The 23,304-nt window shown below is 36.3% G+C and overlaps 1 protein-coding gene across 1 annotated transcript in view; it reads right to left on the bottom strand.

Moving 5' to 3' along the window:
* LOC132103224 (transcription factor HIVEP3-like) overlaps positions 1-22,389 on the bottom strand; it is an 83,113-nt gene extending 60,724 nt beyond the window's left edge. The window contains exon 1 of the mRNA XM_059508150.1: positions 22,134-22,389. The gene's annotated coding sequence lies outside the window, so the exon portion shown is untranslated. The remainder of the gene's footprint in view (positions 1-22,133) is intronic.
* Between the last annotated feature and the right edge of the window lie 915 nt (positions 22,390-23,304).

A 23,304-nucleotide genomic window follows, 5' to 3' on the forward strand; every position in this document is an offset into this window, starting at 1 on the left:
CGGTAAATAAACACTAGGCTATATAATAATATAATAATTCAAGTTTACAATAAAAAGTATTTATACTAGTTTGTTCATTTTTACTCCAATTTTGAGTTTGCTGGTATAATAATTGCTTTTCCTAGGTAGACTTGACATATTGGTGTAATATATGTATAAGAAGATTGCTCAAAAAAGGACATAATGACATATACATTAAAAGCAAATAAAATTTTGAATTTGAATTACTAATGTTAGTTTAAAACATTAAGGTTATGATAACTTCAGCTTTAACAGTTTTAACCCAGCTCAGAGTGAGGAGGATACTTCAGATCCAGTGCAGGGGCCATGTTTTGGGAAGACTTTGACGAGAGGGTAGCAAGCTTGAGGCCTTCTGCTACCTCTTCTAAGACCTCAGATGCTATAAAGGTGCAGGCCTACCTTGCAGAGCCACTCTTACCCCGCACATCAGACCCTCTGGCCTGGTGGAGCAGATGTTCACCAGTATACAAAAGCCTTTCTGAAGTCACAAAGACAAGACTTTGCATTGTGGCTACATCTGTGCCATCTGAAAGAATTTTTTCTAAAACTGGGCAGATTATCTAAGATAGAAGAAACAGACTCAGCCCATCCAAGGTCAGGGAGCTTGTTTTTTTTTTAATGCAAACATGCCTTAAAGCAAGTCCTAAAAATATAGCCACAGTGTGTTATTTATTTTAAAGCTTATTTATTTTTATTTATTTAGAAAAAGACCAGCTTGTTGTGCAATATTTTTGTTGTTGTTGTTGTGATTTTAAAGGTAATTTGTTATTGTTATAAGGCTCCGTAGCTTTAGTATCTCTTAATTTTCATTTATTTTTATTTAAATGGTTTAAAATTATTTGGGGAATAGTTATCCTCTTTGATATAAAGTTTTTATTTTGGCACAAAAGTGTTATTTATTTTAAAATGTATTCATTTTAAATTATTATAAAAAAAAAGCAAAGCTTGTTGTGCAATATTTAGTTTTTCTTTTTTTTTGTACTTTTAAAGTTCATTTGTTAAGGTTATTAGACCCTGTGGCTTTATTATCTTTTAATTTTAATTTTATTTTTAATTATTTACTTTTTTATTATTTTGATTTATTTTGGAATAATTGTCCTCTTTGTTACAAAGCTTTTCTGGCACAAAAATAAACAATAAACAACAATTCAAAAGTATGTACACAGTGTTTTTTAATGTTTATAAAGTGTCATATGTTACAAAAGTATGGTTTATACAGACAATCTGATTTAATAATTACTCTAGCCAATGTTGTCACATCACGGTACAAAAGAACGAACAACCCGAAGAACCGAGAGATGAACTAATCAATTCTCTCTCCGGCTCAATACTGCATTCTTTTACTGTCTATGGTTTTAGCGTATGGTATGGGGCTTTCACGTGATTAAGGAATGACTCGACCCGACCCGAAGACTCATGAGATGAACTAATCAATTCTCTTTCCGGCTCATATTGCATTGGTTTTAGCGTATGTGGCTGTCACGTGATTAAGGAACGAGTCAAAAACCCGATAGACCCGAACTATGAACTAATCAATTCTCTTTCCGGCTCAAGACTGCATTGACTGACAGGTGAATCACTACTACTAGAACAGAACCTATAGAATAATGCGCATGCGCGACTGAACGAATCACTCCCCAAGACGACTCGTTCTTCCCGAGTCACATTAAAGATTTGTTCAAAATGAACGAATCGTTCAAGAACGACACATCACTATTGCAGAACAGGACTGCATCCTTTCCTCTGGCCCTCATCCAGCTACACATACACAGCCATCCCCCCTAACACTCCAGCACACATACACATATCATCCTTAATCTTATTTACTGGTGAGCTGACTTGTCCATTTTCTGGGTGCTAGCATGGCTGTAATGGGTTGAGGTGGGGAGGTCTCCTCCAGGGGGACTGAAGGGTTGAGTCAGCTCTAACAGACACAAGGCCAAGAGTCCACATACTGTACAGCGCCTCCGTTGAGCTGCTTTTGAACTAAACGTCAGTGTTTCGCCACACATAGACTTACTTGAGCGGGCCATCCAGTTATATTAATGGCTGCCCAAGTTTATTTGGAGAAACATTTTTGCTATTATTATTTTTATCCTCTTAGCAGTGGTCGACAGATATTGGTTTTTTGACAGCCGATGCCAATGCCAGTATCTTGGAAAGCAGGGGTGGGGGCGATAGCGGATATAATCTTTTACTTTTTTTTAATTAATATTTAATAAATTTGAAATAATTTGACAATGGATTAAAAAATAAATGTGTAAAATATACTTTAGATGACAAATTATTTTTCACAAACAAATAAATATTTAATAAAAATATAACTAAAAATGAAGTGAACACTTTAACCAACAGGGCATTCAGTACTCTGGGAAGTTTGTGTGCATTGTGAATCATATTTTTCGAATAAAGGGGGGGGGGGTAACACTTATTTTTCATACAGCACACAGAGAAAATTACATGAATATGGCAGTGGGCAAATGCATAAAGCGCAGCATAATTTGAAATCACAAGTTTAAAGTTTAAAGCATTCAATTAACACAGACCAACCGTCACACAAAGGCCATGTGATCATGCTGGATAAAAATGCACACTTCACAAGATCTCACAGCTGGATTTGACTAAGTTTGCAAGGTTTGTGAAATTAAATATTCATTAGCCATTCAAAGATTTGTTTAAATGATACAAATGCATATTTGCTTAATGCTGACAGCAAACGAGAAAGTATTATAAATGTTCGCCTTTCTATTACTACTAATATAAAAGCAATCCCTATAATATTTTTTGTATACATTAATTACTTTGTATAACTGTTCAATCTGATTATTAGTAAGACTTCTATCGGTATTAGACAGAACTGTTAACGACGACAGCTGTTGATGGAGAATGTGAGCACTGTGTGTTTTCTTTTTATCTAAAATAATGTTTAGCACCATCAAAATAAATCCCCCACCTCGAACATATCAGCCAAGCAGAAAAACAATGACAAAAAAATGCCATTTTGAAAAATATCGGCCGATATATCGGCCTTGGCATTATCTGTGTCCCATTTACTGAGAGAGACACTATATGACAAAACAAGGAGAACTGTACCATTTAAATGTTGTCATTTTGCATAATTTACCATGCATAATGATGCATAATATGAGTATGTAATTAAATGTAATAATAGCCTATGCAATTAAAATGAATTTCAATAAATAAAAATACTGTTCAAAACACACATTATTTGTTATTTGTCACATGTTGTAGACACACGTTATTTGTTACATGTATTCTTGTGCCGTGGGTAATAGAAGGATTTTCCACTAGGCTACCACCACAAGTATATTTTAAACCTATGGGGAGCACTGAATGTCAGAGCATGACATCATATTACGACTGTTGCAGTGTCCGTATAAAAGTTTCAAAGTCTGGTGTGACTGTGACTTATACGCTTTTATGTGGATTCTATTCCTTTAACCCACATAACAGTTAAACTCATAATAAAATATATAAATAATAATATTAATAACAATATCATTTAAATTTGTATATTTATTAAACGTTTTTATTAAATATAAAAATGAAATGATACGTCTATTAATATTATTATGCAATATTTTATACTTATGGATGCTTTTCACAGACTATGTGATGATCCATTTCCAAAGTTATTAACGTTGTAAATCTAGCAAAGTTTTATATATGTAAAATAATATAAATTTCTAACACTATATTTTGTGTGTGTGTTTGTGTTTACCTTGGCATTAAATAACAGAAAGCTGCTGTGTGTTTCTAATTAAATTTTAAGTTAAAAACAATATAATTGTATAACAATATAATTGTAACACTTCTAAACAATATAATCAATATAGGTAATGATAGGTAATGGTTTATAATATTACAGTCAAACTGCTGCAACTGATGCTTCCTAGACAAATCATTCACCAAAAAAAACAACAACAACAACAACAACATTTACTAATAGACATCAAATGTTTAAGTTTATAAAGCAAAAATGAAAATGAGCAACAAACGGAAGACCTATTAAAAACACATAACCTGAAAATTTCTCAGACAAATTTCTGAACAGATTTTTTAAAAGAAAATTTAAAAAACTGGAAAATCACAAGTCTCTTTTGTGAGCCCCAGCCAAAATAGAGTACATTGCTTTTTAAGTGCATAAATAGCTGGAATGAGTTTTCGGGGTGGAAAACCTCTACAGTGGCTAAGCACAGACGTTCCGTTATAGTCTTCCATAGACTACTGACACAACCCAGCTGCTCCAAGTTGAGAAAACAGATTGGAGTGAAAGAAAATAAATAATGGATGTACACATCCACTCCGCTCCCTCCTGTTGGCGGCTGAGAGGAGCTGTCACAGCCTGGCATGGTTGAGGAACTTTAGACGAAAGGAATCTGCATGATGTGTTTGCAGCATGCAAGTCTGTACATCCCAATGCAAACACCCAGACAAAATTAAGGCAGAGACACTGAGGTTATTGTGCTACACCGCACAATTTTCAGAAAATCAAAGCATTCAGATAAGCAAAGTCCCTCCAAATTTAATACTGAGCCTACTTTAGAAAATGTAACGAAAACAGTAACAGCCATTTCTCTGGTGAACAACGCTGCATGCAACAAGAATTACTGCATCCTGTGATCTCCGCCAGGTCAGTTGTGGGGTGGGAGGATGAGGCGTATACAAACCAATCCATCTTCGTGTGCAGAGGGAATTCCTCACAAAAACACAATGCTATTACAAATGGCCTTCTAGGTTGACCATTCAGGACATGAGCGAGTATAAACCACCTTTTATGTTCCTAAAGAGCTGCAAAAAGCTGATCCAGAAAGAGTGTAAATCAGCGTACTAACCAGGTGCAAAGCAAAAGTGGTAATTGAAATTAGGCTAATTGCTTTGTGTGTAGTGTTGTGGGTAATCTTATTAAGAGTAATTATTTATTTCAATTCTTAATAATAGGTTATTTGAATAAGTTATTTGAATATTCTTTCGGCGTGTTGGCATTCGATTTTCAAATTTGAGATTTGAATAATAATTTTTTCTTTTTATGAACACCTGGCATACCCTGCGAAACAGTCTACATTTGCGTTTGAATATACAGTTACAGTTGTATTTCTACGTGAACCTGGTACTGAGCAGCACAATTGCAAATTGTTCTCGACCCGGAATTCTCAAATTCTCGGCTGTGCTGTAAGAGTACGTGATGTAACCGCTGTGTTGCCTGGCTACCAGTTTCTCCATAGCTGGATAAGTGGAAGCGCACTATTTAATCAAACAGCAAAGTTAAACAGCTAACATTACGCTAAGTTTAATATAAAAAAGAAAAAAATATAGACATTTTGTTCTTTGGAGGAAACATTTGCGCAAATAAACAGTCTTTTTTTCTGTTATTGAAGTGGAAAAGTGGCTTATGAATTGCCTAAGAGTGATCGTCAGGATTCAGAAGAGAAGACGAAAATGCCGAAAGACCTCAGCTGTGTTAGAGCACTTTAAATTTAAAAACTTTAAAAGACAAAGGCAGTGTGAAAGATATGCAGTCTTAACTGTCCTACTACAACAGTACATCAAGTTTGAAAAAGTTCTGTAAGTAGTAGCCTACGCCTATAGTATATTGTTGGCATTAAAAAAACGAGCTGCTTTTGTCCGCCGTGTTAATCAGTAATTTTACACACAATAAAAATGTGCACTTAATTTACTTGGAAAATACTTGCGAATACGGCAGCCATATACACATATATATATATATATATATATATATATATATATATATATAGGTACACAGGTTAAGTAATTTTTTGCAATAGCCACCCCCCAAACAATTCATGATTTACAAACATTGATAATATAGTTTATTTCAGTTATAATATAATATTATTTGCTTTAGCCATACACTGTTTAAATGGAGTGCACACATTTCCACATTGTAGGGCTATGTAAATATTTTCTGTTTATTAATCATTGTTTCTTTGTTACCGTGTTGGAGAGAGCTCTGTCCTGGGGGAAGGAAAGGTGTGGCCAAGGGTGGAGGACTGTGATATCCTATGACCGGCCAATTAAGCCATACCATGTGCTGCCATGTTGGAGGGGGGGTTTTGGGTTTAGTTTGTTGGCTTTGTGATTGTTTGTATTTGTCTCCCATTTTTCGTTTTCCCCTTTTTGTGTAAATTGGTTTGGCCAAGCCACTATATATGTTCCCTGGTGTCTCATTCTGTGAGGTCAGGTTGTTAAGTTCATATCCTGTTTTGTTGTATGCTGTTTTGAGTATAGTTATATTTTGTTGACCTCTTTTATAGGCCTAGTTGTTAATATTTTGGTTTCTATTGTTCAGTAGTTTTTTTGGGGTGTAATAAAATAACCCATTTTCCAAAGAAACTTCTGTTTTCCTCATTGCCGGACTGTTTGGTCCCTGACAATAAAAATAAATGTAAAAAAACGGCAGTAGCCCAGCCTAATAATAATTTGTCTATATTAAACCTGCTCTAAACAAACCTGTGTGTTTTGTATCAGTAGTGCAGTGTCCGTTCTCTGAGGATACAATCCCTGACCATGTGTGGCGCACCGCTACCGACTCGTGCTGTTCTGTAGTTTAATTAAAAGTGTTGCACCAAAATGGAAAACTTCACTCCCTTGGGTCCGCAGCAACACACCCGCCCCGCCACGCGTGAAGTCGACTGGATGAATGGTTCTCGACATAATAAAAATGCAAACAGACAGACAGACACGCAGAGATTTTTGCCTTTATTAGAGGGAAGAATATGTTCAGCCCCTCCTTCCGGAGCTTCGAATATTCGGTGTTGATTACTACCGAAGCTTCGAAGCTCAGAAAATGGTATTCAGACCAGCCCTAGACTGCACAATAAGGATTTCCCTAATTTTGCTGTACTTTGTATAGTGACAAAGAATCTTGAATCAAATTCACAGTATTTTTGTCTCATTTTCCATTAAAATGAGAATGTGAGACTGCTATTCTAAGAAATCATAGATAAAAAGAAAAACTAAAAAATGAAGGAGTACTGTTTTGTTGAGGAAAAGCAATTGATGGATAGGACAGGACAATTTTTTTTAAATAAAATAACAATAAGGGTTTTCACCAACGAGGTGAATGATTTTTTGCAGTGTGCCATGAAACTGTATTTAAACTGAATCAAACAAACCAAAACCAAACCAAAAAAAAAAATAACAATAACACGTGTTCAGAGTGTTTCCCTGCCGTTGGCCCGAAACACTACATAGGACATGCGTTTTAGAGAACAAATGGAAAAACTTCAACTATGGTTGCTTCAAGGAGACTGACCCTGTTTTGAGTTCACGAAAGACCATAAACCAAAAGAAGTGTGATCACAGAATCTCAAAACTGGCCAACACATCAGGGTGAAATTCATTTCTGAGAAATGAGTCAATGACTGGACTGAGCCAGGCATGCTTTCTTTACACCTCACATACTGACCCAGCATACACTCATGACTAGTCATAAGTCTGTTGAGCTGTAAAGTTATTAACAAGGCTCAGTCAATGCGGGGATGGTGCTTTGGGTCAGTGTGTCAGCGCTCAGCCTATTCAAAGTCAGTGATCGCTGACAAAACATTCTGCTTGGTACTTCACTGACCTTCCAAAACAGTCTATTTTTCACGAGTGGGAACAGTTGGGACCTGAGCCTGAATTAGGAGTTATCTGAGACTTCCAGTGTGTTTCCATGGTTACTGGTTTAGCAAGTGTGTCTGGGTTTTCATTACGTTTTAGGTTGCTAAGTTTAATATCAGCTCAGTAAAGATAGAGCTTAGATGAAGCCTGAAACTGGTGTGACATTTGTTTAACACTTTTTTTGTTTTAATTCCATGAATGCAATTTTAGTGCGATTAATCGCAGCCAAAAATGAGCACATGGCTAAGACAGAGCAAGTACTCTATTTTGTCATCTTAAACCAGATTGCAGTGCTTTGCAGATCATAACCCACAAAGACCCACTGCAGAAAAACTGCAACAAAGCGATTAAATACCTATTTTGACAAAATATCACCTAAAACTACATAATAACAACAGTTCATAATTTTAAACGTTTCAGATGAGTTTAGCATGAAATTAATGTATATTTGAATCTTCCAGCCTGCAAAAATCACTGCTTACTGACACCCCAGGTAACTGTTTTGGATATAGTATTAAATATAATCTATAGTACCTATGCTATTCTTTCCCAACAATGTTAAGGTGATTTAAACTGTGTACTTAACATATATAATATAAAAATATACTGTAGTACATAAATGTAAAAATGACATTTTCAGAGCAGGAAACCAGCTTAGGTTGGTTCAAGCTGGTTTTTACATGCTAGCAACTTCAGCCCATTGGAACTCTCTTTCCCACCTCACTATTCTAATCAAATACTCTCAATTATTAATAAAAACATGGATATCAACACATTTGAAAAAATAAAAATAAAAAGTTTAGGCCTATGTCTTATTTCCTCTTTGATCCTTTGGCAATCCGTTCTCCAAACACTGAGCCTTTTTGTCAAACAAAAGAGAGACCAAAAACCACAGATCTAGTCTTCTAAAGGACATAATTGCTATTCACAGGAATATTCCTCATATTCAGAGATGGAGCCTGAACATTCATAAAACCTGGCCTATACAAATGTTACAGTGTGACAAACAGGCTTTTTTCAAATACAGAGGCTTACTATAAACACACTGTCAGTGCCACATGGTCTAGCATTAATCTAATGTTTATTTTCCCTATATATTTTGCATCAGCGGGAAGAACGAGGGGAACCCAGGCCTCCCTATGGGTCCGGGGGGATTTTCTGAGTTGCCCTGTAACGCCACAGCATGAAGGCCCTTCAGCAATGTACACTAGACACAGCATGAGGCCTAAATGGCTCTTCAGTAGCTCAATTTGGGCTACACCTAAAAAACATACACCTGGAGAAGTGCTAAACCCTTAGTGTGCATGCAGAGCTATGGCGCATTGAGACACACGTTATAAAACAATTCAAGCACTTATTAATAAATCTGGCTGCGTTTAAGAAAGCATTATCAATACTTGGCTGTGATATGCAGCACTTCAGCTCGCTATCAAATGGGGTCCCATTCTTCTTTGGGCTGAGGAAATAGGAATGAATTTAACGCTAATGGCGGGCAGTTTACAAGCTAAAATCCGTTCCATTGGCTCATGCCATACAATGTGATATTACAGCAATGCTGAAAATAGCTGCTGTTATGGAAAGATGAACTGGCAGAGAAGCAGAGCAGAGACATGAGTAGGCGTTCATTTGTCAGAAAATTTCTGTTCACTGAAATACCACACGGATGTTGCGTAATGCAGCGCGGGCCATTATTGGGGTGAATCAAAGGAAATGAGATTTTGTGCATTCAAGATTCTGTTTTACAGGTAAAGTGGTTCATGCAGAGCAGAAAAAAAAACAATTGGTTCTCAAATCTTCGAAGAATAAAAATTAGCGGTTCCATAATGCCATTTTCTGCGGACTGGGTATCGGTCAGACGAGACCGATCCAAATCCGATACTGTGCATATACTATTCTGTGTTATTGTTGAGACCCACGAAAGGCACAAAAACATAAAGCACCAAAACGTTTTTTGTGCACTATATTTCAAGTCTTCTGAAACTGTTCCATAGTTCAGTGTGAGGTACAGATTAATATTTAAGTCAATAAAGTTGTCATCCTCCATTCAGCAATTAAACTGTGTGTCACATTCGGTTACAGTCAAAACGATGAAACTCTCTTCAAGAGTGAACAGTAACTGAGTTTTAAAACTGTTCAAAGAAAAGGCTCAATAAACTAACACACATTTAATTTACTACATATCAATAGCTCTTCCCTTTGTACTAGTGATATCCGGTTCGCAAACAAATCGTTCGATTTAACCGGTTCTTCTTAGTGGACCAGTTCAACCAGTTCACCAAATCATACTGAATCGTTTAAAATGGTTTGCGTCTCCAGGAAGCATTAATCCACAAATTACTTAAGATGTTAACTTTTTTAACGTGGCTGACACTCTTTCTGATTCATTTCACGCAATTAATTTACTGAAACGGTACACTGACTGAACTGCTGTGAAGAGAAAACTGAAGATGAACGCCGAGCCGAGCAGCTTGTGTGTTGTACTAACTGTTCTATGTGAACTCGGAGGGCTGCGCAGCCTGCACACTGTGAGTTTGTGTTGTTTCAAGCTCATCATTCTGCACACGGGATGCGCATAAACACTTTGTTCCGCTCTATATTGGCGCCTTTAGTATTATAATACTTTTCTGTGAAATCAAAGATTATTAATAGCATTTCTTATTCTATATAGGCGTATCTATCACATGTTGCTGCCTATTACTGTGCTATACATATTTTTATATAAATGTATAAACTTGTTTTTCATTAATGTATTTTACAACAATACGAAGTGCAATGTGTTTGTTATTAATTTGCAACAGAAAAGCTACATTCTAATGTGATACAGTCAAAAATAATAATAATTTAATATACAGTTTCATGCCCGGTAAACATTTGCAATTCACCTGCCTCTGGCGATTTTAGCATCTATTTGATAATAAAGACAAAAGGATGCTATAGATAGATTGGTGAGAGATGGTTAAGATATCTGTTGTCATTTAGCTTTGTATGGCCATTGTGTAGATCCAAATCAGGTTATTCTTGTAGTCTGGCACATGTCTAAGTTGGCACAGACGAGTCTGAATATGTGCACTCTCTTGCTGATAACAGCTGTACTATGTCAAGAGGCAGGTAGTTCTCAGTTGAGGAAGCTCAGTGGCCTCACACTGCAGTCTAACTTTACACATTACTTGAGTTGTGTTTACAGAGGGTTAGGGCACAATGGCAAAACCAACATAACATAGACAAACTGATACCTGATCTTTAAACACTCAAGTGCACACTAGTTTAAATACTTAGACAAACGCGAGTCATGAGTTTGTTGCTCCTGTAACCAGGCAATGTGATGGACAACGCAAACAAAAGTACATTATGCGAATCCATTCTGCATTACAAAAGAGTTCAGCTTGAGCGCAAACCACAAAATACTGCCATTTGCATTTAGCCAGTATTTGCATTTTTATTTACTTTGTATCTTTTGCTACCAGGTGCTTCCAGAAATGAAAAGTTGTCATTTTGCTCCAAATCTTTCTTCTGTGGAACATGAAAGGGAAAAATGTGAAAAATGTAATTAGTCGCTTTTTTATGCAATTCCAGGGGCGACAGCAGCTTTCAAGTTCACTATTTTCCAAGTCTTCCAAAGTCATTTGATAGCTTTGTGTGAGAAATAAAAAAACAGAAAGTCTGATTCCAATGCAAAGCTTTTGTTTGAATTCAGAAGACCAGTAATATAGCATACAAACTTGTATACAACAATTCTAATATGTTTTTGAAACTTGGAAGCTTCAGTCCACACTGCTTGTAATTGGGTCGAAAAAAGAGCAATCAACCACAGAAGGAAAAAAAAGTCACACTGGTTTGGAACGACATAAGGCCGGGTAAAGAGTGACTAAATAATTAAATCATCCATTGACACACCATGTAAGTGTTTCTGGGCCGATCATTCATCACAACAAGGCATGAGACTGTGAAAGACTGGACTGTCAAATGAAGGTGTAAAGTCGGCTTCGGTGCTATAGGCAGCTTCTGTTGGACTGCGAGGATGTTTGGCAGCTCTCTGACTGCTGGCAGCTGGGCAGACAGCTGCAGCGACAAGCGACTCATAGGATGTGTGGTTATGTAACCATCAACATAGATTCAGACATGCAGTCTGTGCATCAGCGTCTGTGCAACCAGCACCAGCACTGACTGACATCTGATACAAATATGCAGAGGTGGCAGAGATGCACGGACAACCTGTGCAGCAAACTGTGCAGTATATACAGCAAATAATGAAAAAAAACCCCCATAATTTTCCATGCTTGTGCACACAGCCAAACTCAGTCAAGACCACTGAAGACATAAAAGGCAAGGCAGAACTCAGAATCACAGGTGCGGGATATCACAACTAGATCACGCTGAGAGGCCCGTCAGAGATTTAGGGAATTGAAGTGGCCCATGCTAATGACAGAGATGATGCCAGAGATGCTTTGCTGGAGCACAGCCTGGTGCTGTTGATCCCCTCTGCGCCTGGGGATTTACCAGCCAAAGCCCCCTAAAGCCCTCGTCCCATCTGAGCGAAGAGAAAAGAAGCAGCTCCAGTCACACGGCCGATCACCAGGCCCGCTCCCAATCAGTGCGTTGATTTCCACTGAACTAAAACACATTTATTATTCATCAGCCAAGTTCTACATATTCGCCACCTCCTACATGCTCATTTATTAACTACTTTGGCTAATCTGATTATGTTTCTAGCCACCAATAAAGTCTCTGATATACTGGTAAAGTTTTTCTGTTCTTCGCTACTCTTAAAAAGAAGTTTAAAAAACCTTTGTTAGCGAACATTTCAATGCCACCCTGCTGGTTCATGCTGCTGGTTTAAATTAATTTTTAAATATGTGCTGAATAATATGTAATAATGCGCTTTCCTCTCAATATCAAAATAAACACAAAACAAAAATGTCAGCAAAAACAACATTTAAGAAAGCATCCGATCATAGTGATGCGGATATGTTTGCACTAGCTCTGCAATTTTACATTCTCAAATCATGTCCAAGTACAATTAATCAAATTTCTTGGAGGCCACAATTATTTAATCGTTCAAAGTGGCAATTAATCATTCAAAGTCTACTTACGTTATTCTGCATGCTTAAGATGTGTTTTTTATTTCTAAATGTTATCTTAAGGGTTTTTCCCATTATTTACATTTTAGATTTATTATAACATTACAATACCAATCATATTTTTACTTTTTTATAATTTTAAGAAGAAACCAATCCAATGTATAGTAGACATTTGAGGCTTAATACTATGTTTTAAAAAAATGTAAAATGTTTTTAGCTTGTCATTCAATGTAAACTGTGATAATCTTAATTAATAATCACAATTACAATTTTTTAAGAGAATAATCAACAATTATGATTTTTGTCATAATCGGGCAGCCCTAATGTCAAGTTTATTTCTATAGTATTATATAAATGCTTTAGTTGGACAAATATTTTATGAATCTGTCTGTCTTTTGCAAAGTCGGACTAAGGTCCAAGCGAAGTTTTGATGCAAATTCTAGAAAATGTGTACAGCTAAATGCATAACATTCCAAGTATACTTTGGCCTTAACAATGCAATTTTTGGAAAATAATGCAACTGTAGCTCATCTTAGTCACATAATATGTATTTAATCCTTTATATTTGGTCAAGTATACTTGAACAGACCAATGAAACCTGTAGCTCAATGACACAAATACCAGCTGTTGTTTAATTATAACTGTACATGTATTTTTACTTGTCGATTTAAAAAATATATAGTTTACTGCATCCCTAGTAAGACCATAAGGGAAATAGGGAGGAGCAATGTGTGCGAGAGTGAAACAGACAGTGAGTGTCTGTCTCTGACTGCTGAGCTCAGCCGTGGTCAAGTGTCTCGCTCTCTTTCACACACACACAGATCTCTCCAATATTCAAGGAAGAAGTAAGGCCAGGTCAAGCGTGAAGACACATGCAGATACACACGTTTTCAGTGAGAAAAGGACAAGAGGCGGAGAAGTCTTAGGCAGAGAGTAGAGATTTTGGATTGCCCTTCCTTGGGGTAGAGAATCTTATTTTTGTATGATGTTGAAGTCAAGAGACGTTCATGGTTGTCAGCACTCAGATTATGGGAAACTGTATACATCTGACCCTAAGAGCAACAGGATAAGACAGTTTAAAATATCAACAGCGTACGTCTGGAAGAGCCGAGTGTTCTCCTCCCGTTCAATATGATCCATTTCAGACCAATCAATAATTATGCAAGTAAACCGCAAACAATAGGAAAAATGCCCATCAGACAAATGTCTCAGCACTCCAGCGAAACTCACAGCTGTGGCCAATCTAAATAACCAAAATGTTACTTTTGGGTAACGTTGTACATACAGGGCTCCAAACTGTAACTAAAACATTACATGTGAAGTTTATGCTGAGGTCATCACTGACACGTTATAACTTAAAACTTTGCATGTAATGCCTTTTTTCCTGATTGTTTTGCAATCGCATAATTTGCTATGTCCACATATTAAACCGAGACGATGCGTATCAAAGTTTTACCCCAAAAAAAAAAAAAAGTAATCAGTGACAGTAATAGACAGTGCCGTCTAAGGCCCCGAAGATCACGGGCATTCAGTATGGTTTTTCCCCGACCTTGACCCTTACGAACAGAGATTGTTCCAGATTCTCTGAATCTTTGGATGATATTATGCACTGTAGATGATGATAACTTCAAACTCTTTGCAATTTTTCTCTGAGAAAATCCTTTCTGATATTGCTCCACTATTTTTTGCCACAGCATTGGGGGAATTGGTGATCCTCTGCCCATCTTGACTTCTGAGAAACACTGCCACTCTGAGAGGCTCTTTTTATATGTTGCCAATTGACCTAATAAGTTGCACATTGGTCCTCCAGCTGTTCCTTATATGTACATTTAACTTTTCTGGCCTTTTATTGCTACCTGTCCCAACTTTTTTGGAATGTGTAGCTCTCAAGAAATCCAAAATGAGCCAATATTTGGCATGACGTTTCAAAATGTCTCACTTTCAACATTTGATATGTTATCTATATTCTATTGTGAATAAAATACAAGTGAGATTTGTAAATTATTCCATTCCTTTTTTACTCACAAATTGTACAGTGTCCCAACTTACTTGGAATCGAGTTTGTAAAGATGTATGGCCTAGAAGAGCCTCTGACAAATGGGAGCCATTTGTTGTCTTGAAACGGTTTAGGACAAAATATGAACCATTAAAAGAGCACAAACACACACACACAAAATTCAGTATTAAAAAGAACACAGGACCTAAGGGAACAGTGAGGAATTATTGCTCCTACTTTATTAACTCCCAAGCCATAATTCTTGATCTATGTCTACCTGTTTTAATAAACGTGCAACACAAAATATAGACTGCAATGTGTTATTGTTTATGCTGTCATTAGTATTGGCCATGCACATAGTTATTTGCATTATGGGAGTTTACCATCCTTGCCTGTACCAGACAAGGAAATGCAATCCTCATGAGCAGTGGCAGCCAACAGTTCCCTGGGATCATGCCAGACGATGTTCAACACAACTGCACAGCACAAACACTAACACCTGACCCAAATTTTGCACAATAAGATGCAGCTAAACGATTTAACTAAAGTGTTGCGGATAGAATGATGCAATTTAAAGACATGAGGCATTTTCAAGGCATAAGCAAACCCACCCTGAATGCACAAATGTTTTCTGTTTTTCATTTGCATAAAGTTAAACTTTTCAAAACTTTTCCACATTGGTGGGCACGCCCACATTGCATCAGCAATGGTTGTCCATGTCACTTTAATTCAATTACGTTCACTAAAAATGAATGACTTCCATTTGCTTTGTCAGACCAACATTTAAACAACAGTCACGGTGGTACTTTTAAGATTATGACCATTTGAGAATTTACAGCAGTGTCAGCCTAAATGCTAATAATAAAACACAGATTAAAATTGAAGATAACAAAGGCATTAGTATATTATTAAGGCCAAACCAGAAAGACAAAATCTTCAAGCCCAATGCAAAAATTATGAACAGAAATTATGTTTCTAAACACTCTAAAACCCTTAAGGATCAACACAAGATCTCATTGAAATGTTATGCATCATGAAGATAAAGAAGTTGACCTGTGAAAATACAATGCAGAGAGTGTGGTTAAAATGTGGGTAGTAAAGTTTGTGACGGCACCCAAGCTGGTATGTGGAACTGTTATGGAAGGACTAATTATTAACCCATTGCAGCTGTGGTCACAGTGCTTATTCACAGCAAAGCGTGCAGTAATTGTGCTTAAATGGCATCTTTTGAGATGATGCACCAGAGACAGCACTGACTGAGCATTCAAGTATCGATTTTGTTTTTATTATAAGTTTTACTGACTGCTGCAGTCCAAAATAATGCAAAACTACTTCTCATTTTCATTCAGTTTAACTTTAAGTTCTAAAATAACTAAAAGTAATAAAAATGAATAAAAACTGTACATACATACAGGTGCATCACAATAAATTAGAATGTCGTGGAAAAGTTAATTTATTTAAGCAATTCAACTCAAATTGTGAAACTTGTGTATTAAATAAATTTAATGCACACAGACTAAGTAGTTTAAGTCTTTGGTTCTTTTATTTGTGATGATTTTGGCTCACATTTTACAAAAACCCACCAATTCACCATCTCATCTGCATTTTTTTGGTCTCTTGTTTCTCATTTTCCTCTTGACAATACCGCATAGATTCTCTCTGGGGTTCAGGTCTGGTGAGTTTGCTGGCCAGTCAAGCACACCAACACCATGGTCATTTAACCAGCCTTTGGTGCTTTTGGCAGTGTGGGCAGGTGCCAAATCCTGCTGGAAAATGAAATCAGCATCTTCAAAAAGCTGGTCAGCAGAAGAAAGCATGAAGTGCTCCAACATTTCTTGGTAAACGTGTGCAGTGACTTTGGTTTTCAAAAAAACAATGGACCAACACCAACAGAAGACATTGAACCCCAGATCATCACAGACTGGAAACTTAACACTGAACTTCAAGCAACTTGGGCTATGAGCTTCTCCACCCTTCCTCCAGACTCTAGGACTCTTTTTTTTTTTTTTTACACAATTTTTCCTTCCACTCAACTTTCTGTTAACATTCTTGGATACAGCACTCTGTGAACAGCCAGCTTCTTTGTCAATGAATGTTTGTGGCTTACCCTCCTTATGAATTGTGTCAATGATTGTCTTCTGGACAACTGTCAGATCAGCAGTGTTCCCATGATTGTGTAGCCTAGTGAACCAAACTGAGAGACCATTTTGAAGGCTCAGGAAACCTTTGCAGGTGTTTTGAGTTGATTAGCTGATTGACATGTCACCGTATTTTAATTTGTTGAGATCGTGAATTGGTGGGTTTTCGTTAAATGTGAGCCAAAATCATCACAATTAAAAGAAGCAAAGACTTAAACTACTTCAGTCTGTGTGCACTGAATTTATTTAATACACGAGTTTCACAATTTGAGTTGAATTACTGAAATAAATGTACTTTTCCACGACATTTTAATTTGAGATGCACCTGTATTTAAAAAAAAAATGGCAAAGCACAACTAATTTACTAAATCTTTAACTAAAATTAAAGTGAAACCAGACAATAAAAACAGAATCAAATTCAAAGTATTAACCAAAACGGCAACACTGTAACACTGTATTTTTATGGTTCAGTTCTCACTATTAACTAGTTGCTTTGTACTAGGATATTGGCTGTTTATTAGTACTTATAAAGCAAGTATTAATGGCTAATTCTGCATGATCATATTCTGCATCCCTTAATCCTAAACCATACCTAAAAACAACTACATTACTGAACTATTAATAAGCAGTAGATTAGGAGTTTATTGAGGCAAAAGTTGTAGTTAATAATGAATGTGTGTTCCTCATACCAAAGTTTTACAAAAACTATAACAGTATATCATACTAAAATAACACTGATGCTACCTTAATAAAAAAAAAAAACACTGGACTTAAGCATTACAAAATAAGCCATAATATTTAATGAAAGAATATGCAAGTTCTCAATGATATGATAAAAAAAAACGATGCATGATGAATGATTGACCTGTTAATAATTAAATAATCTGTGTCCAAATCAGAAGAGATTTTTTTTTTGTCTGGCCAGTCAAGTTATTTTAATGATTTTTGTCTGCATTCAAGCAACATTTTAAATATGTCAAGCAGGGGTGTTGCTAGATCTAAAACTCTGCTGGGGCCCAGGTCCCCATGTCTTTTTCTATCACTTTTTTTCTTGTAAGCCTGCTGTGTGCAAGTGTGCGCAACACAATGCACTGTAAAAACTTCCGTTGCTTAAACCACTATTCTTACAGTGCAACAATACTGAGGAAGGTAAACATGTATCTATTTGAAAATATTTAAGTATTTTTTATGTACTTAATATGAACAATTACATTGTTTAAGGCATAAATGGCATACACTGTATGGAAATAATAAAAGAGAGAATTTTTCTTGCATTCTTCTACATTACACAATGATAACAATGAATAATGACATCTTTTCAAGAAATTACAATTACAATATTTCTAGAAACCAGTCATTTTATGGCTGCAACTAATAAAGAGCAAATTTAATCTAGAAAACAAACAAACAAACAAACAAATGTATTCCCCGGTTTCCCAGCCAAGTCCAAACAAGGTTGGTTCATTTTTTAAAGCATTAAACTCTACTGCCTAGCACGTAGTTATCTCAATCATAATTATTTACTGCCAACTTTTTATGTATTTATGTCCTAAACTAGAGCTAGTGAATTAAATATTCATTTTATATTTGAAAGTACAGAACACATAAATGTTTTTTTTTTCAGCAACAATGCAGTTCTACAGACTTGACAGGTTTTCCTGAGACTTTTTCTTCTAATGTATGAGACCTGTCTGGCTGGGGATGTACAGTAGTTTGTTTATCAATTCTTACCTCCCTCAAACTCATCTTCTCTCTTTCGCACAAAAAAAAAAATCTGATCTTCATCTAAAGGAGATAATAATGATAGTCAAAATAAGATGATTGATCATCAATATTATTTAGAGACTTACTTTTGTTTGGTCATGTTTTCACAGCCTACCTAATAATGTAAATTGTTAAAACTTAAACTTGAGCTTTATACTGGGGCACAGCAGATTTATACTGGGGCATGTGCGACGCCTCTGGTGACAAGTATCTGTACTGCAGTATGCCTTAGGTAAACTAAGCTTGTTCGAAGTAAAAAAAAAACAAAAAAACAACTTGCTACAGGAGTGTGGGCAGGGGGAGAAACAAACGGTGAACTTGATGTCCACAAACATTTATGGTGGTAAATATGTTTGAGAATGAGTAAAAGAGGAGAAAAAACATGCAGTGAGGGCTAATAAGGACAAGGCACTAGGCAGATAGGCCTACTGTGATAATGGCCATTGAGTTCTTCCTCAGATCTACAACACTTCATGCCATTCGCCACTGATGGTGCCCACGTGGCATGCTGGCATAAAACAAAGGACATTAACATCAGCAGAGAACGTTATTATTTTTCTTCACAGTGTGAATTTCAATGCCATTGTTTTACTTAGACTTATCTTTCATGTCCTCCATTTTGCATGTGAAAGAAATGTAAATGGAGTAGTTAAAGCCAGGGAAAACTTCAAAAAAAATTCAGCCAACAGCTCATTAGTCTGATGGTTAGAACACACCACAGGTGCTCCGGTGTCCTGCCTAACGAGGAAAGAAACGGTCATTAAAGATTCTCTCACACTTACTGGAGACACACGGCCGTTAACCTCTGCAACCTCCGTGGATTTCAAGAGAGTTTGACTATGAAAGTTACAAATGTTTTTTTGACCATGCCATGCTCTTTTCTAATGAAACCATTAGAAGGAAGATACGCAATTAAAATTATGTTTCTTTAGAAATAAAATTTACTTCAACATAATAGGGCCATCTTTGAGAGTTATAGGGATAGTTAACCCAAAATGTATTAATTAGTAATTACTCATGCTTATGTCATTCCAAAATTGTATAATTTTGTTTTCTACAAGGAAAAAAAGGAATGGAAGGAGAACACAATCCAGGTATTTATTGTTTTTTAGTATTCAAACATACTGCCCACACACTCTTAAAAATAAATGTGCTTCACAATGCCATAGAAGAACATTTTTGTCTAAATGGTTCCATAAAGAACCTTCAACAACTGAAGAACCTTTCTGTTTCACAAAAGGTTCTTTGTAGCAAAAGAAGGTTCTTCAGATTATAAAAAGGTAAGAAAGAGATGGTTCTTTAAAGAACCTTTGACTGAAGGGTTCTTTGTGGAACTAAAAATGGTTCTTCTTTGGCACCTTTATGTTTTTGCACTACAAAGAGCATACTTTCTAGCATCCATAGTAGGGAAGTAGGCATATTCAAATGCAGGAAGTTAGTTTTGAATGAGTTCTTTTCAACAGAGCCAGTACCATAAATCAGACTATCCAATCACTGTTGCCAAAAAGTAACTTACAAATATTCCAAATTGCAAAAAAGTATTCGTAATGAAAATGAAAAGTGGTTTAACTTAACACAATGCATATAGACAATGAGTAATTTAGTCTCTAGTCCATTTAAGGAAGATTAAAGCTTAAAAAATGGATTCTTTAATGCAGACTGCAGAGTAACTCCAAATTAGCAGGCTAAAAGCAAACATTTTTTCCTGAGTTTTAGAAAAACAAACTATCTGTCTTTGCAATAGTGTTGCTTATGATATATTTAAACAATCGTGACATTATGGTAAATTTAACAAAGGAAAGAGGCCAACACCATTCCTCCCTTTAGATTCTGCTCAAGCACCATTGCAACCTAATTCAAGCAATAACATGTCTCAATCACAGAGTTCTTCGCTTTGTGCTGATACACTCGAAAATAATATCATTAAGCTCTCCCTCCACACCACCACACACTGCATTAAAGGAAACTAGCTCTAGCCAACTGTGTCGGAGGCGAACGAAGCCAAGTTCTTTATGTTACTTGATATAATGGAAACTGTTTGCATCACATTAGAGAGTTCACTCCAAACAAAACCAGCCTGTATCAAACATATAGTCCCTGACATCAAGAACAGTGCATGATTATATTATCACAATATGAAAGATGATCATACTCAGTTAATTAAGATACATTTTCTAAGCAAACCTCCCAGACTATAACATCACCTTTTAAACCAGTGTCAATGTTAAAGTCACAATGAACAGAAGTAGAGACAGATCTGTTTTCTCTTATTGTGACATACATCTGAGTGAAATTGATTATTGCAAAAGAAAAATGTAGGGCAGGGACATCTGTGGTTCTATGCATTAGTTGTGGATTGGATTTTGAGATGTGGGCGTTAAATTCAAAACTGGAGGCAGATGACTGTGAGCTCGAAGGGGCAGGATTTAAATGGACAAAATGATTGAATAAGTCCTGAAAAGTCAGTCTTTTTCATTGAAAGGTTAAACATTAAACATAACGAGGTCAATATATATATATTTTTAAATGAAGCATGCACTTAATTTGTTTTATACATTTAAAGATCTATACATGCATTTAGAAAATAAAGTGTACATTTTCATGCCAACTTTACACTTCAAAAATCATTTAAAAAAATATGTAGGCTATGACTGAACTGGATTAGTGACTGTATTGTTCCAGTTTTTTTCTCATATGGTTCATAATCGTTCACAAAACATGTTCGACCAACTATTTCTCCCCCAGAGATTTTTTAACAGTTCAAAACATTAGTTCTTCAATAATTTCCTAAACCTCGTGTTATTTCTACCTTGCGTGACTTTATTTAATGAAATGTAAGGAACAATGACAGCCTCATTTTCACTGAATGGAAAAAGATGCAATGGAAGTGGATGATGACGGAGGCTTGTCAATCCCTAACATCCCGCCTAACATCTCGATTTGTGTTCGATGGAAGACAGTCATGCGAGTTTGGAAAAACATGAACTACCCCTTTTACCATAATTTCTCTATTAGCAGACGTCCAGTGCTCCATGTATAGCTACTCCCCAGACAGGGGACACCGTCTATATACGTTCAGTCGTTTCCAAGAATTAGGAAAAAGCGTCAGATGTGGTTTGCAATGTTACTCTAATGTAGCAAAACGTTATTATTCCTGGCTGACCGTCGGGACCAAACCATGGGCTCGCGCTACATTTTTCAACTTGTTTGAACAACCCAGACAGCTGATTTGACTCATATCGTGCCGCATTGTTAACAGGAAGTCAATCTTCATATTTAACGTATGAAAAGTGTATAGCTTTTTCATGTTTTTGCATGTTTTTCATGCAAAACGCCACGTCTAAGTTTTACTGAAAGACTCAAAAATGTTATTCCTGCCTAATCAAGTCATCAAAGGAAAATACTTAACGTTACTTAATATGCTTACTAATTCTCGTCCATCAACTAAGACGAATATAAAGAAAGACAAAAAATTTACACTTTAGACCATACCTGACACGGATGCTGTAACCATTTACTCTCCAGGGCAACGTGTCGTGGTCCGCATCCCATCGCTTGTCAAACGGAATCGCCGCTGACGCCTCTCGGAGTTATTTGGACGCTCGCGAGCCAACAGGGCTTCCCCTCCTGCTTGTCAAACTCGAAGCACGTATCGTGCGTTCAGCTGATCAGCGCAACAGCCAGTGTCGCGCAACGCAAACAGTCCACACCGCACCACCCTACACGCGACTCACGCCCCGGGGGTCTCGCCCCCTTCCGTGCCCTCGCACTTATAAAGGCGATTAATAATCATGAGGTAGTATGCTTCCGCGACGCCCATTGGCTGAAGAAAGTACCTTAATTTTTAGCTCCCTCCTCGCTTTCGTCCGCTGCGAGGTGACGTCATGGAACATTCCAAAAATTCCTTGTCCCGGTATTCTTCATTTCATGTGTAGATGTTAGTTACGAATACCCAAAATTAAAATTCTGTCACGAATTCACCCTCATTTTGTTCGAAACCTTTGATTTTCTATTTTCTTTCTGCAGTATTGTATTTAAAATAATAATAATAATAATAATAATAATAATAATAACTCTTAAAAGTGTTTAGATTTCTCCATTAAACAGTTTGTGGGCATGTAACCAAATGAGTATGAGTAATTATAAGTGTAGTCAGATGATATTCACAATCAATACTCAAAAAAGTTGTATTATTATTTTATGTACTTTATTACATAAAATGACACACATACGCACGCACGCACGCACACACACACACACACACACACACACACACACACACACACGTGTATTAATTAATTGCGTCAAACTCCTAACCAAATTGGCCTCAATGTAATATACTGCATTTACCGGTTATTCAGCATTCCAACACGGCCATCAGCCCATTGAAGGTACTGCAGCAATAAATGTTTGCCTGCCCCGTTTTCCTGCCAGTGTAAAACCTCTTAATAAATCAGCCTATATATATATATATATATATATATATATATATATATATATATATATATATATATATATATATATATATATATATATATATTCATTTAGCAGACGCTTTTATCCAAAGCGACTTACAGATGAGGACAGTGGAAGCAATAAAAAACAACAAAAAGAGCAATGATATATAAGTGTTATAACAAGTCTCAGTTAGGTTAACACAGTA

Source organism: Carassius carassius, chromosome 24 (genome assembly GCF_963082965.1).
Source record: "Carassius carassius chromosome 24, fCarCar2.1, whole genome shotgun sequence".
In the NCBI taxonomy this organism is placed as follows: domain Eukaryota; kingdom Metazoa; phylum Chordata; class Actinopteri; order Cypriniformes; family Cyprinidae; genus Carassius; species Carassius carassius.